The sequence below is a fragment of the Camelus ferus genome, chromosome 23 (genome assembly GCF_009834535.1).
Source record: "Camelus ferus isolate YT-003-E chromosome 23, BCGSAC_Cfer_1.0, whole genome shotgun sequence".
Lineage (NCBI taxonomy): Eukaryota > Metazoa > Chordata > Mammalia > Artiodactyla > Camelidae > Camelus > Camelus ferus.
This window is the reverse complement of record NC_045718.1, coordinates 3,693,976-3,709,369: the sequence shown is the minus strand read 5'-3', so window position 1 is coordinate 3,709,369 and position 15,394 is coordinate 3,693,976. Positions and strand designations below refer to the sequence as shown.

At 40.9% G+C, this 15,394-nt stretch overlaps 1 protein-coding gene across 1 annotated transcript in view; it reads right to left on the bottom strand.

Annotated features, from left to right (window-relative positions):
• Positions 1-15,394, bottom strand: part of USH2A (usherin) — a 640,561-nt gene that overhangs the window by 20,531 nt on the left and 604,636 nt on the right. The gene's annotated exons all lie outside the window — the stretch shown is intronic.

Genomic DNA, 15,394 nt, shown 5'->3' with positions numbered 1-15,394 from the left:
TGAACCTCATGCTTTTCTGCATTACATGAGCTTTTACTGGGTGGAGTCCTATTTCCAAAATTCAATTTAATCCATGGTAATCTAAAACACTTGAGTCTCAATAATATAATGTCTTGCTGTATTTCTTTAGAAATATTCTCTCCTAGAAACCAGACAATACAGAATTCCCCACCAGTAACTGGGAATGTAGGTGGGGTCTAGTGTCTTTTGTCTTTGACAGGAGACCTTCATAATACAGTGCTTTTTTCCCCCGAGCCTTTCATTTTAGTATTCAATCAATTTGAGATCAAAATAGCATTCATATAAATCAACATGCTTATGCAAAGCAGGAGCAGCCTATTTACATGAGCTCTTCTGCAAATGAAAGCAGTTACAATGAAGAGAAAGCCGTGGTCCTACAGCATTATGGATCTGATAAAACTCGCACCACAAGGCAGTCTCTTAGACCAAATCACCAGCAGACAAGTAAAAAAAAAGACACCACCAATGATATTCTCTAAGTCCTTTATCCAAAAGTCCTTGTGGATTTTTGTCTACGCCCAGCTAAACAAGAGAGAAAGGAAGTGACGTATAGTTTGAGGTTCAGGATAAAAAATACTAACAGATTATGCTTATGATTTATTTCTTCTGAGAAACCACGGTCCCAAGACTTGGGTCCATGGTTTATATGGTGGAGAAAGAAAAAGCAGAGCTCTTGCATGGGAAAATCTGAGTAACATGCCCTGATCTTTTATTTTTAATGAACCCATATAAAAATCGAGAAATGAAATATCTTGAGAAGAGACACAGGGTGGCCCACTTAGTGTATCTCTACGTGTTCTATCTGTCTATCTTCTACCACCTACCTGTTACCTAACTGATAAGCCAATGCAACTGGTTTGTAACCCAAGAGTCCTTCACATGACTATTGACTATGTCAACAGTGTGTGAGCTACTCACAGAAAAGAAGGGACATTTTAAGAGTCAGGAACAAAAGTACAGCTTATGAATTCTGTGGCCAAGAGAAAAAAGAGTAAGGATACTTTTCGTCTTTTGTTCATTCAGAATATCCTCATGCCCACAGTATCCAGTTGAACTAACATATTTATTCTTTTATAATAAAAAAAATTAAAGGTGATTAAAATTTCCACTGAAGTAACTTATTATTTGGATTTAATGAACACTTGTACATGTGTGTGTACAGACAGACAGACACACACATTATAACTATAAGTGTTAGGAACTTCGCAGTGCAGAGCTGTTAAAAATGAGATCATACTAGGACTAGCCGAATTGGAGTGCTCTCCTCTCTAAAGTTTCGGTTGAAACCATGAAAGGAGGTACAATGTAAGAAGATGTCACAGAAAACACAGATTAACTATTTGAATAAATTAAAAATAACTAAAATGATCTAACCACAAATTCTATAATTGAGTAGTGAAAAATAAATTAATATGTTTCAATTTATTTTCAATGTAATTTTTGTTATCTAACTAGTGACTATTACAATCTTTATGCTGTTGTCCATTAAAAAATAAAATTATTCTTTTATTTACCCTCTGCCTACCTCCCCAGCCCCCTGGACTAATCACTGTATTTTGCTTTAAAAAGTTTTAATTACAAGAAATGTCAACATCTGTGACCAAGCTGTCCAAATCTCATTGCTGTGGAAACAATGGGTTCAATTGTTTGTCCTGTGTCCTTTCTAACTGCCTCTTAGAAGTCCTCCTTCAGAGGGGTCTTTGTCAAAATGTGTGTCTTGGCTACGATCATCAAAATCATTTTGGGTTCCCAGAACAGAGTGTCTGGTGAAAAGATCTTGGAACCTGCCTTTTAAACACATTTCCAAGTGATTCTTCTGCCCAGTCTTGTTATTCGCTACAGAACCAGGTACAGAAATCTAGGCACCAGACATTTTTTTTAAGTTCTACTCACGTGATGTCTCTTTAGGGTTGCACTTTGCATGACTTTTGTCATTGTCTTCAGTCATTCAAATAAGCACAAAGCACGTATCTGTTTGAGTATGTTACAGCTGCAATAGTCATCACCGAGTTCATCACCGTGGCCACGGTTCCAAACAAAACCAGAGTGCACTGGCCTTGGAAGAACCACCTCTTGCTGCCTCGTTTTCATTCCAGGTGCAAATTTCTTGAAACACCAATATTTCTGGAACTTGTTGGGTCTGTTTTTTTCCTTGCAGCCCAGATGAATGTTATTAATTATTCAAAATGCTCTTCATTCCTCTCACCCAAACTTTCTCCTAATTTTATTCCCAAAGGAAAGCAAGGATTCACGAACAGAAGCATTTGTAATAAGTTTTGTAAAAGAGAAAGAGAAGGAACCATGACTCGGCTGAGGATGGGAAAAGGGGAGATGTGTCAGATATTCTCCACATAGAGTGGCGGCCCACTGGGTGCTTACCTTACTGGACTAGTTATTCTTTTTCTGTTTCTTTTTTTGTCAGTGGAGGTCCTGGGAACTGAACCCAGGACCTTGTGCATGCTAAGCACACATTCTACCACAGACCTCTACCTGCCCCCCTCCCAGAGCTACTTATTCTTTACTGCAATTTCCACACTTAACTAACTATAAAGTAGTTTTCATTTTAATGCTTTGTCTCACTCAGTGGCTCGTAAGTTTCTGAAACAGCATTTCCTAGGACTGATGTTTTCCAAGTGCAGTCTTAGTGCAAAGAGAAACTTTTGCTGTAAATTTTTAGGTTTACTGATGTGTTTTTCCTTTATCATATCATAAAAAAATCTCCTTACTTGTAAAAATATTTTATGATTCTTTTGGCCGAGGAAATGCCACGTCTCGATAAGACCAGGAGAACATACCTGGTGATGCCTTCTGTACTGTCAGCATCCAGCTGATGTCTGCTTGGTCCTGTATTTGCAATCATTTTCCATATAGAAAAGAACCACAGGCATAACCAAACTTAGCCAGCGATCTTTCACAAAAACGCTCTAATCTGTTGGCTCCTAGTGTAAGTGATGGTGGCTGTCCTTGTCCTTGGAGTGATTTGAGATTTTGCTCTTTTTTTTTTCCCCAGGCTGTTTATTATAAATTGTAGTATAACTGTTATTCTCAGAGGACTGACATGGGGAGGGTTTTTTTTCAGTTTTCTGTAACTTCTGTGACTTGCTATAACATCCTTCTGGTGGAATAATGACAGTTTTTGATAAAACAAAAATATTTCAACAATATTGTTTTATATCCAGCAGTGCTAGGGAGGCAACATCATTGTTTATAAAAAACCAGGGAATGTGAATATATTTTCATGACAATTCACATCAGAAATAGACAAAAATCTGACATGAACAGCCATGCCAGTAATTAATAAGAAGAGTAAATAGGTTGCATGTTAACAGGCAAACAATTAAATTATTTGTTTCCTAGGGGCATGTAATGAGATTGTTATCACATTCCCAGGAGAGAGACAAATAGATATTAAAAAGGTCTTTCCGATACCTGTATTGGCTAAGGCCAACAGCTAATTCAATAGATTCGATCAAAATCACCTCTTCTTTCACGGCTCCTGATTTATGACTTTGGCTGTAGGGAGTCATCACTCATTGCAGTTTGCTCCCCAGCGCTCATAAATTATGCCTCATAAATAAAAAGATACAATCAAGGAAATCATATCAATTCATCCACAACCTTGGAGTCTATTTTCCCATGGCTCTTGGGCTAAAGCTTCTTTAAAAGGGTAGCTTCTCGTGGGTTTTGAATATGTTCAAAGAGCAACATGGCAAAATGGGCTTCGCCAGAACTGTGGTTAGGAGAGACTCACGGCTAAAAAGAGGAGGCAATAAATCTCAAATGATGTGATAACAAATTTTATTTTTTTTTAATTTCGTGAACAGTCCTGCAGGCTGCAGTCGTAAAGGAATAATTTGCAGAAAAGCTCTGTGTAGCGGTCTAACTATCTACCTATCTGATTTTCTTTCATCATCAAATGGACTTTCTTCAGCATCTCTGTTTGTATGGTGCTTTGCAGGGTCCATTCTAGTTACGCTTTTACAGATACGGTCCTTGCATACCAGGCTCCTTTAATCTAAAACGCTTTGGATCAGGCAAGATGAAACATGATTTTAATTGAATTCTGGGACCCAGGGGAAGAAGGGAACAGCAGAACATTGTCTTCCTTTCTACTGGCACTTTTGAAATTCAGAGCTGTGAAGCTAGTAAAGAGATTACAAGACATTCTCCTTGCCAGAAAGGGTGCCTTCCGTCACTCCTGCTTAGCACCCAGCCTCGCCCTTCAGAGGCGCTCGATAAACATGAATGGCTCTCTTCTGAAATACGAGGAAGGGAAAACTGGCTTCAGGATCACTGGGAAATACTGAGATTAGCTTCCATTTGATGTTCACAATGATAATGAAAATTTGAAATTGATCACATACTTGCCCAGGGAGTTTGTGGAACCCTGCATGGAAAGGCTGTTTCTGCAGAGAATAGCCCCAAAGTGAAGTGATGGAAATGACCACAGTCATCACGGCACTTGTACCGGCTGCCACTTACCACACTTAAAACAATAGTACATGTTATGCAGAGGCAAATACTATTCAAATACTTTCCATACCACTCTAAACATGTGTAAACACACTTGAATTCCATTATGTTAACTAAAATAATAACTACACCCTACAAATATAACATCGGAAACATATCCTTTCTCCACAATTAGTTGCTAGAGTAAGCTAAGCTCACAATCACCAATTATGACTAACATCTCTAGAAATGATAGCATAGCTAACCAGGTCAGATTATTATTTATCATCCATTAATTTGACAGACTCCGATGGAGCCCCTCTGTGTGCCAGACACTACTCTACGAGCGGGGATACAACAGTCAACAAGACTGGAGTTAACACCCTAGTAGGGAGAGGCAGTCAGTGAACACAGAACAAAAAGGTAATGATCTGTGCTGGAAAGGAAACAACTTACAGTGCATACACTATACAGCACAGAATGATGTAGCAGAGAATGGGTGAACTGTTCAGGATGCATTCTCAGGAGGTAATAATCAAGCTGGGATATTAATGGCAAGAAGAAGGACACCAGACAAAGATCTGGGGAAGAACATTCTGGGCAAAGGAAAAGCAAGTGCAAAGGCCCTGAGGCTGGATTCTTGGATTTTCAAAAAGGTTGGTGCGGCTGAACTTGGAGAGTAAAGTTCAGAGAGTGATGAGATGAGGACAGAGGTGGACAAAAGTCAGACCAGGAAAGACCTCATGGAACCAGAAAGAAGCCTGCATTTTATGGAAGGCCAAGAGGAGTCGGGGTGGTGGTGGGCTGTTTCCCATTAAGGGAGGGACTTTATTTACATTATACAAGGATAACTAGATATTGAATAATTTCTATATATTTCTATCTTAAATTTTAATTTTACACATACAAGACCGTCTCCCGGCTTTTAAATTAACTTACTTAAAGTTCACAGCAACCCTATAAGGTGGGTCTTTTCATTCCAATTTTATAGGTGAGGAAACTGAGGCTTAGAGAGTAAATTACTGGCCAAGGATACAGGGCCAATAAACCACGTAGCCCAGATTACAACCTAAGTCAGTTTATCTTGGCAGGGTCAGGAGTTCATGCTCCTATTGCGGGGGGACTGGATTTGGGGCAGAACATCTGGACCTGAGTTCTAACTCTTGCCATTTTCTGACTAGGTAACTTGCTCTATCATTTAGTTTTCTGATGATACAGAAGAAATAATTATCTACCTTGCAAGGCTATTCTGAGATTTATGTGCAATAAAATTGCTATAAATTTTGAGGGATGGGGTGGTGGATAAGTACATTTATAAATATTTTATTAAAATTTTGAAAGCCCCAGAGTTGTACACAAATGCAGTTTGGAGCCACCAGAGGGTGAATTTAAGAACACAGTCTTTGGAACCTGAATTTCAAGGTTCAAATTTGAGTTCTTCTGCTCACCAGCTGTATTCTTGGGTATGTTAACCAGTCTCGCAGTGCCTCGGATTCCTAAGTGTTATTGTTCATAATAATCCTTATCTCAAATGATTATTATGAGTTAAAGCATGCGAAGTTTTTAACACAGTCCTTAGCACACAGCAAGCATTAAATAAAGAATGATGGTTATTATTATGTTATTTGTGTGGAAAGTCAGGAGAGAGTGACTTGACTGCTTGGGAGAGAAAGAGAGACTAAACAGCAATTCTATAACTCACTTCTGGGTCCATTTAGCTGTGATAAATCAACAACAGATTTGAAAACCCTCACAGCATCCTGAGGTTTGCCCACAGCTCTCTGTGTCTCTGTCTCCAGGTACTTCTCCACTCTAGAACTCAGAGTTAGAATAAATAAAGCCTGGCTTTTCCAAAATATTACTTCTACATCAAAATTTGTTGACTGGATGGCATCCTCTACATACCTTATTATTAACTAAAATTTCTCAAAAGCACCCCAAACTATGAGAAAAGGAAACAGTGGAGCAATTCAATGGATTCTTCAAAGAAAAGAAATCCATTTCCAGTTTCCATTGCAAATATGCCTTTGGGAGAGAACTGTACAATCTCCTAGACACTTACAGGCATCTTAGTCATGATCAGATAGATAAATCAATTTACAAGAGAAAACCTCGACCATCTTCTTAAAGATTTCAATTGAAGGCATCTGATTTACCTCAATATGTTAACGTTTTTGTTTCCACCTGTAGATTTGATTGCTTCCTATAGGCCAAGACATTTATTTAGAATTTAATGGAAACAAACCATTAGTCCAAGCAATCCCCCTAAAACCTTCAGATTTACTTAATGTTTTGTCAATAATCGTAGAGTGGCCAGCCGAAGCTTGCCAGGTGATCCCCTAGCTCAGAAAGAATTCTGCTGGGGAAGGTGCTGTCACAACTTGGGCAAGAAGCAGTGCCAGTCTGGGGTACAGGGCATGTGCTGGGCATTCTCCGTCTGTTCCCAAATCTGTTCTCTGCCCACCTCTGCTCTGCACCCACCAAAAGCTGGCTCTGCAGACTGCTTTACAAAAGAGGAAGAGAGTTTCAGCTTTCTCCTTCGCTCTCTCTGTGGCATCCCAGTTTGGCAAGGCTGTGCTCCTTCTCTATGGGCACGGCTTCTATAGGGCAGCCCCTCCCCACTGGCTACAGCGTTTGCTGGGTTCCAGGAGCTTCCTCTTCCCCTTGTCCCTTTAGGCCTAGAGGGAAATAGCTTCTGGCTACAGCTGTCCCTGGATGCCTCAACATCCTGCTGACTCCCTTCATCCCGTCCACACCTCTGTAAATAACCTTTTCATTAAATTCCCTTTAAATGCCCTTTAGAGCATGCTGCTTCCTGCTGAGATCCTGACTGAGGGAGGGGAGAACATTTTGAACCCTTACAAGGCACCAATAACAGTGTGTAGGCTGGGAGGGGCATCAGAGAATGCAGATTTAGAAGGGCATTTTTTTTGTGAGACTGAAGAAATGGAGAAATAGTGCCTCCTCATGTCTCTCATATCAAGGAACACCCCGTGCTCCTCAAGACCATCAGGCCAGGGAGTGGAATGAGCGTCCAGGGGAGTCTGGCTCCGAGACGGCGCTGTCCCTGAAGGTGAGGACGAGGTCTCTGCTTCTCCCGGGTCTGCTGCACCATCATTTGGATCATTCAGGTCTGTCCCTTCACAGCTGATGCTACCTTCCATGCATTTTTATGAATACATTGTCCATGGGGCTGTTTCTTTGTCTTATCAACTAAACTTCAAGCCCCTGAGGGGGAGAGTCTGTGGTTTTTAGCCTCCTGCTCCAATCCTAGCAATTGGGTTTACACTTTGAACCTGGTGGGTGCATAATAATGACAAGTTATTAAATCCTCAACTTAAAGGGTCAAGGGAAATAAGTAAAACATGTCTCTCCTTTTCCTGGATGTTCTGGTAGGACCTAAGGCCCAGGTGACTTTGGGAAGCATTCACTTTTATAGCTACCTTGCTGAACAGGAATTGTTGTGAAGAGCCAGGAGAATGGGTTGGAAATTATACATTATTTACATTCAGTTGGAGAAAATTTGGTTGCACTGAATGTTTTACGTCCAGCAAACAAGCCTCTAACACAGAGACGGGGGGATCAACATGTGCTTCAGTGAATGGTTTTAGCATCCTCTTCCCCTTGAGGGGGAGAAGCCATCCATCCCACAGGCGGCGCAGTGATTGTAACGTAGAGATGGGGATTTAGGAATGGGGGCCTAGGAGCTGCCGCGAGAGACAGGAAAGAACAGGGACTTGCACCGGTGTGAATTAGGGCCTGCTGCCAAGTGTGCCCGCACACTCACAGGCAGAAACGATCTCCTCTTGGCACAAAAGACCTGATGGCAAAACCGGACATGGTCCCTGGCCCAGTGGCAGAATTCAGATTTCCATTCACTGAAATGTCCTGATGGCCGTCAGGCTAAGTTGCAGTGCTCAGGCTCTAAAATTTTAGAATAAACACACTGCTGAGTCAGCCAGTATCAATAAATCATTTAAAACCTTGAGCTGCGGGAGTTGAGGGTGGAGTGGCTGGGATCTCGTGGGAGAAATGAACCAAACAAAAGCCTCAATGCTGGTCAGACATACATTCGTGGGATTAACACCTAATTAAATGCCAAGTCCAAAGCCAAACAGAAAACATGCTCAATAAATTTTCTTTAAATGTGATGTATAAAAACGCTTAGGGAAGGGAGGATTTAAGGGTGAAAGGAACAGAAAACAAGCAATTTGAAGCAAATAGCCAGTCACAGAATTGCAGAATCAGACTACGACAGTTGGAAAGAAGCTTAGCCGTGGGAATGCGGGCAAGTCCTCCTGGGAGAGAAGCAGCGAGGACGAGGGAGGCCGAGGTGCCTCGTGGAAAGGGCATCACCCCTCAGAGCCAGCTGTGCTCCTGGCTGGAGATTTTTACACTCTAGCATTTTATTAATGATTCACTGTCAGAGACTTAAGGATTTTCTTTCTCTTTTTAAATTTTTTAAAAAAGACTTTTCTTAACTTGGCTTTTTTCCCTTCTTTTATTGAGTAGGGGGCTGAGGGTAGAGTGGGGAGGTGGCCCTACCATGTAGCGGGCATCCTGCTAGACACATAACATTTCTCAGTTCTCATAATATACCCCCCCCTTTTTTTTTTAATGAGAAAGTGAGGCTATAGGAAATTAAGTAACTTGCCCAAAACTGTGTGATTTTTTTCACTCAGTTTCTTCACCTGGAAAACAGAATGGTTGTGAGCATCTAATGGGAAATGATCTATTTCACAGCAGCATGGCTGGTGTGTGCCGTGTGCCGGGGCAGCTCTTGGTTCTGGGTAAAAGTGTTCCCCACATACCCCTGAACCCCTGACTGTAGGAAGGGGTCTTATGAGCAGGCCTACTCAGTCACGGTCCTCTGTCCTCTTGGTCACAGGAAGATACACAGCTGTAGGATGTCGGGAAGAGACCTGTCCTTGGTTGACTTATGAATACAAAGAGAAGTTCTCTTTCAGCTCCGAGGTGGGAAGGCAATAATAATGATAGCTGCTATTATTATAATGGTTGAATAGTTTCTATGTATGAGGCACTGTCCTAAGCACATTCACGTATCAACACATTTTATCCCAAAGCAAGCCCAGGAGTTGGGTGGTGCTCCCATCCACATTTTAAAGATAAGGAAACCAAAGCACAGAGGAAGTTTCAATCTATGAATGTCATTATTTTGAATTAAGAATTAATGCTTATCATTCCTAGATTATGTTTTAACTGTTTGATAGAATTTGTAAAAAGTGTTTATTTTCAGTGTTTCTTTAAATTTAAAATAAAGTTCATATTTAAAATGTTCCCCACCACCACCAAAAAAAAAAAAAAGAAAAAGAAAAGGGAAAAGCTCTGTGCATTGAAAGAATTTCATTTAGTAAAGATGCATCTCATTTATGGATGAATCACACATTTATAGAGTTGTTTGAAAATCAGCTTTGGGTAAACTAAATTGTATCTGAAATTCACTGAAAAATGTTTGTTAATGGGACCCTGAGCTGCAGCGCTCTGCAAAGCCAGGCCATTCATCTGGGTGAAGTAGTTTAAAAAAAAAAATCCAAGTTTCTGTGATTTCTATTTCAAATCTTACTCCTTTTACTAAAGCTGATCCTTCAGAGTCAAATCCTTCAAAATCCCAGAATTCCAGAAGTTTTGTTGAAATGAATCAAACTACGAAAAAAAAAATCCCGTTGTAAATAATGATGAATGTTACTCTTCCCACCAAAAATCCAGGTCTCCCAAGTGAGAAACGAAACAGAATTAAACAACGACAGCAAAAATCAAATGAAATCCACACTCCAGAGTTAAAAAAAAAAAAAATGATTGATGGAGACATGAGCTTAGCAGGTAATATAGTCTGTCCCCCTTTCCAGCTTCATACCAAAGCCATAAACAGGACTCAGATTCAGGAAAGCCATGGACAGACCAAGGTAGATAGGCTGGTCGTTAATTATCATCATGTAAATTAGGCGCTTGTGGGGAGCAGGCTGCACTTACTTAGGCAATCAGTTTACGATGGTTTAGGACTGTGATTCGCAACCCTGGCTGTGCATTAGAGTCACCTGGGGACCCCTTGAAATGCACTGATGCCTGGACCCACCCCAGAATCAGAACTACAGGGGGATGGGGAAAGGCTGTTAAAGTTCCCCAGGTGACCCTAATGTGCAGTCAGGGCTGAGGACCACTGATTCAGGAAATCAGTGCTTGAAAATCAGGCTTAAGTAGCATGGCAACAACGCTGCACCCTCTGGGGCAGTATTTCTCAAAAAAGTAGGTTGTGAATCATCTAAGCTGCTTGTTAAAAAAAAAATGCAGATTTTGGGGAATCCCCACCCCACCCCTTGGTATCTGCACTTTGAAGCACTCTTTGGGCAATCCTTTTTGTACTATAAACACTGGGAGCCACTACCATTAGGGCATTCAATATCGAGCTATTACTCAAAGAGCTTATACAACTCAATAAGAAAAAAACAAACAATTCAATCCAAAAATGGGTGGAAGAAGCTAAACAGACATTTCTCCAATGAAGACATAGAGACGGCCAGTAGGCACATGAAAAGATGCTCAGTATCACTAGTTATCAGAGGAATGCACAACAAAACTACAGTGAGGTAGCACGTCACACCAGTCAGAATGGTGTTAAAAAGTCCATAAACACTAAATGCTGGAGACGGTGTGGAGAAAAGGGAACCCTCTTACACTGTTGGGAATATAATTTTGTGCAGCCACTATGGAAAATGGTATGGAGGTTCCTTAAAGAACTAAAAGTAGAGATGCCATATGATCCAGCAATCCCACTTCTGGGCATATATCTGAAGAAAATCTAATTCAAAAAGATACATGCACCCCAGTGTTCACAGTAGCACGATTTACAATAGCCAAGATGTGGAAGCAACCTAAATGCCTATCGACAAATGACTGGATAAAGAAACTGTGGCAAAAAAGAGCAAAATAATGCCATTTGCAGCAGCATGGATGTGTCTAAAGATTATCATTATAAGTAAATCAGACAGAGAAAGATGAATATCATATGATATCACTTATATGTGGGATCTAAAAAAATGGCACAAATGAACTTACTTACAAAACAGAAACAGACTCACAGACATAGAAACAAACTTATGGTTACCAAAAGGGAAAGCGGTGGGATTAACAGATACAAACTATATACAAAATAAACAAACAAGGTCCTACTGTATAGCACAGGGAACTCTATTCAATAGCTTGTAATAACCTATAATGGAAAAGAATATGAAAAAGAATATATATGTATAATTGAATCACTATGCTGTACACCTGAAGCTAACACAACATTGTAAATCAACTATATTTCAATTAAAAAAAATCACACCAATAGAATGTGCACAACTAATTCTTACTTCACTTTGATTCAGAATGTGTACCTACATGTAGGATGGCTACTTTTTGAGTGTTCCTGAAAAGTTTCTGAAAAAGGAACTTAACTTGATTCAATCTACAGCATTTTCATATAAAACATAACTAGATACTCTTTCTAGAAAACTTCTTGGCTTTATCGAGAAATTGTTGACAAATAAAATGTATGACATTTTTTAAAAATTGAGATATTACTGAAAAACTTAGAAGGTGCTCATAAAATCACATCGCTTTTTCCTGCCTTCAGACTTGCTGGTTCCCAGGCTGGTTGTGTGAATTGTTGTGAGGTAGGCGACATTTGTCGGTCCTTGGCGTTAAGATCTTCTGTAGCCAGTGGTTCCCTCCTCTCTCAGTAAGAATCTCATTTCAGCTATTTCTTGACCCTCCCATCCATCAGAAGTTATCCACGCTCTATCCTTTTCCCCGGGTGCTATCGCTGGTCATTGATGAATTAATTTAGACTAGAGAACGCTGTCCTGTTCTACCACATAACTAAATTTTGGAAGCTACCTTCCATGACTTAAAACCAGAAACGAAGACAACGATGTCTGGCCATGTAGAGGGGTGTGGGGATGGACACATGACCCCCTTAGGCACACCAGGTGGAAGCCACCTACCCAACCACAGATCATCACCACCTGCCTGATGAATAGGTTCACATTTCTGGGCAGTTTCTCAGTTCTTTGCTTTCATTCCATACAAATATATGGATTGCTTCAAAAATACACTCCTCTGCGGACGGGTCAAATCACAGACATGTTGGATGAACCCATGACTCTAGGACAATAAAGGTATTTTCTGAAAAAACAACTTGAAGATAAAGTAGCCCTCAGACAGGTTTGAGAGCTATCTGAATTCATCTCAAAGACAAAATGTTCTTTTGTTAAAGGGAAATCAATTTTTTTAGTACATTACTTCCTAAATGACTTCTGTAAGATAACTCGGGATCCATAAAGACTCAGCATTTACACAGGCTAAATAAATCCAATATTTTAGTTTATTTATTTTGGCATTTAATCTATATTTTTGAAAATAATTCCTGTAAGGACTGGATTTTGGGGCTGATAGGCTAGATTTTTTCTCTCTCTCTATCCTTATGCTGTAACAACATAGGATTAGCTACTAAATGCAATTTTGAGACCAGTTTGTTATGAAAATCAAATTAAATAATTTCGTTTGAATACAATGAGTATGGAAGATGAAGACAATAATAACAGTTACAAAAGAGACAGTGAAGCCTGACGTCCTTAATTCATCTCCCCTCTGACATGTGGGTCCCCTGGTACCTGGCTGTCCTTAGCTTCTGGTGAGAGTACAGCTGTTGGCCTAACGGACACCCTCCTGGGCTCACACAGTTCCTCCTGCCCTTCCGCTGACCCTACCCCGGACTGTCCTGTGCAGTGAATCACTTCTCGGTCATCAAGGACTTTGTAGTTAATAGACATTGTTTAACAATCACTAGGACCAGGTGGCCTCTATGCTCTGTTAGTCCCCAAACAATGATGAAGACCTTTGCTGACATATTCCCGGTGAAAATAGATACCCTTTCAGAAATCCTGACTTAGGAACGCACGTCCTATCTCCAGGCACCTACACCCAGACTCTAGATTAAGGATAAAATTGTCCCACTGGTTCCTTCGCAGGGCAGAGGGCAGCTACCAGTCTTCTGAATCACTGTCCACTCAACCCCACCCTGTAAGTTACCCTGTAATAAACTGAGCCATTGATTAGATGGAGGTTTTTCAGTCTCAAGGTACCTTCTCAGTTCGGTGGGTATTTTTCATTCCCTCCGTCCTCCAACAGCAAGACCCATGCTTGGAGTTTACCATTCCTTAGAAAACCGATGAGACATTATAGATCATGTGGCCAATTACTTAACCCAAGGACACAACATGATGCCAAGGAAGCTATCATCACTGGTTTGCTTTTAGTATCCGTGGGTCATTTAGTTTTGTCTAATTAGAGGCCAAAGATTTCCAGGGGCAAGAGCCATCAATCAATCAAGAGACCACCTCTAAGCGAAGGTGTAAGAGAAGGGGGCAAACAAGACCACTGCTCTCCGCCCTCGGATCAGCCCACCTCCCATTCTTGGAGGTGTACTGTTCCTTTGCTAAAGAAAACCTTTAAAAACTTTCACTACACAATGCTTCCATCTCCCATCTGAATCCTTATCTTTCTGTTAAGACAAGAACTGGGGTCTTTTCCCTTCCCCGTTCGGGGTAACAATTTGACTGCAAGCAAGAGAAACTGATTCTGACTTAGGCAACAGAGTTTCTTGGGAGTACAGTCAACCCTCCTTATCTGTGGTTCTGCATCCACGGATTCAATCAACTATGGATCGAGAGTATTTGGGGGGAAAAAATTCCAGAAAGTTCCAAAAATCAAAACTTGAATTTGCTGCCTGCCTGCCACGATTTACATAGCCTTTACATTGTAACTATTTACATCACATTTATATTGTCTTAGGTATTATAAATAATTTAGAGATGAATTAAAGTATATGAAACGATGTGCACAGGTTACATACAAATACTACTCCATTTTTATACACGGGACTTGAGCATTTGAGGATTTTGGTATCTGCAGGGGTCCTGGAACCAATCCCCCTTGGATACTGAGGGACAACTGTATATGAAATGAAAAGAACAGTTGGGGAAACTTGCTTGAAAATGACAGGGATAAGAAAAGCTTTGGAGTTGAAGTTAGAGATATTTTATCAGGACCTCTTAGCTCCCCCTTTTAAAGTTGAGTTCCTTTGCTGGCAAGTCTGCTCAGCCCCAGGCAAGCCGGAGGGGCTGAGCACGGCTCAGGTGCCCACCACTTGGCTAGGAGACAGCCTGACACGTTGACTGCCACTCGCACCAAGCCTGAGCCCAGGGTGGAGGAATTCTGCCCCCACGGGAACTGGGGCTGCTGTTACAAGAAGAATGCAAACGCACTCTGAAGGCAAAACAGAGCAAACCTAACAGAAGTCTTCTGTAGATTTCAGAATACCTTCACAATATTTTTCTTAATTCCTGGCTTTTGGGGCATATGCAAGGCCCTCTTTTTCAGGCTGTCCTCCTACAAAACACGCACAGGTTGTTTGCTTTCCTCTAGACTTTTCTCAGCAGCCTGTGACTTTCTTGAGGACAGGGGCTGGAGATGCTTGCCATGAGATTTTATTTCCTCTTGGTACCATTAATGAGTCATTTTCAAAGCAATCTTTTCACAAGGAGTATTTCCGACCAAGGCAACACTGACAGACGGAAGCTTAAGGGTGGAAACCACTTCGTGAGTAAGGAATGCAAATGCTTCACCCGAAATCTGCGTAGGAATAACACGCACATGTCATGCAGACTAAGCACCACAAAAACGAAGAAGGCAAATGAACATGCCCTTCCCTCCCTCGTTAACCACTCACACCTCCTAAAAAGAATATTATTAAATTACTTAAGCTCCATATTTTTTTAAGTAGCTTTTCAAATTGCAAGCACTTCTTCCAGGCAGGCGTGGAGATGTGCACACCATCTCAGTGTGAGTTGTTGGTATA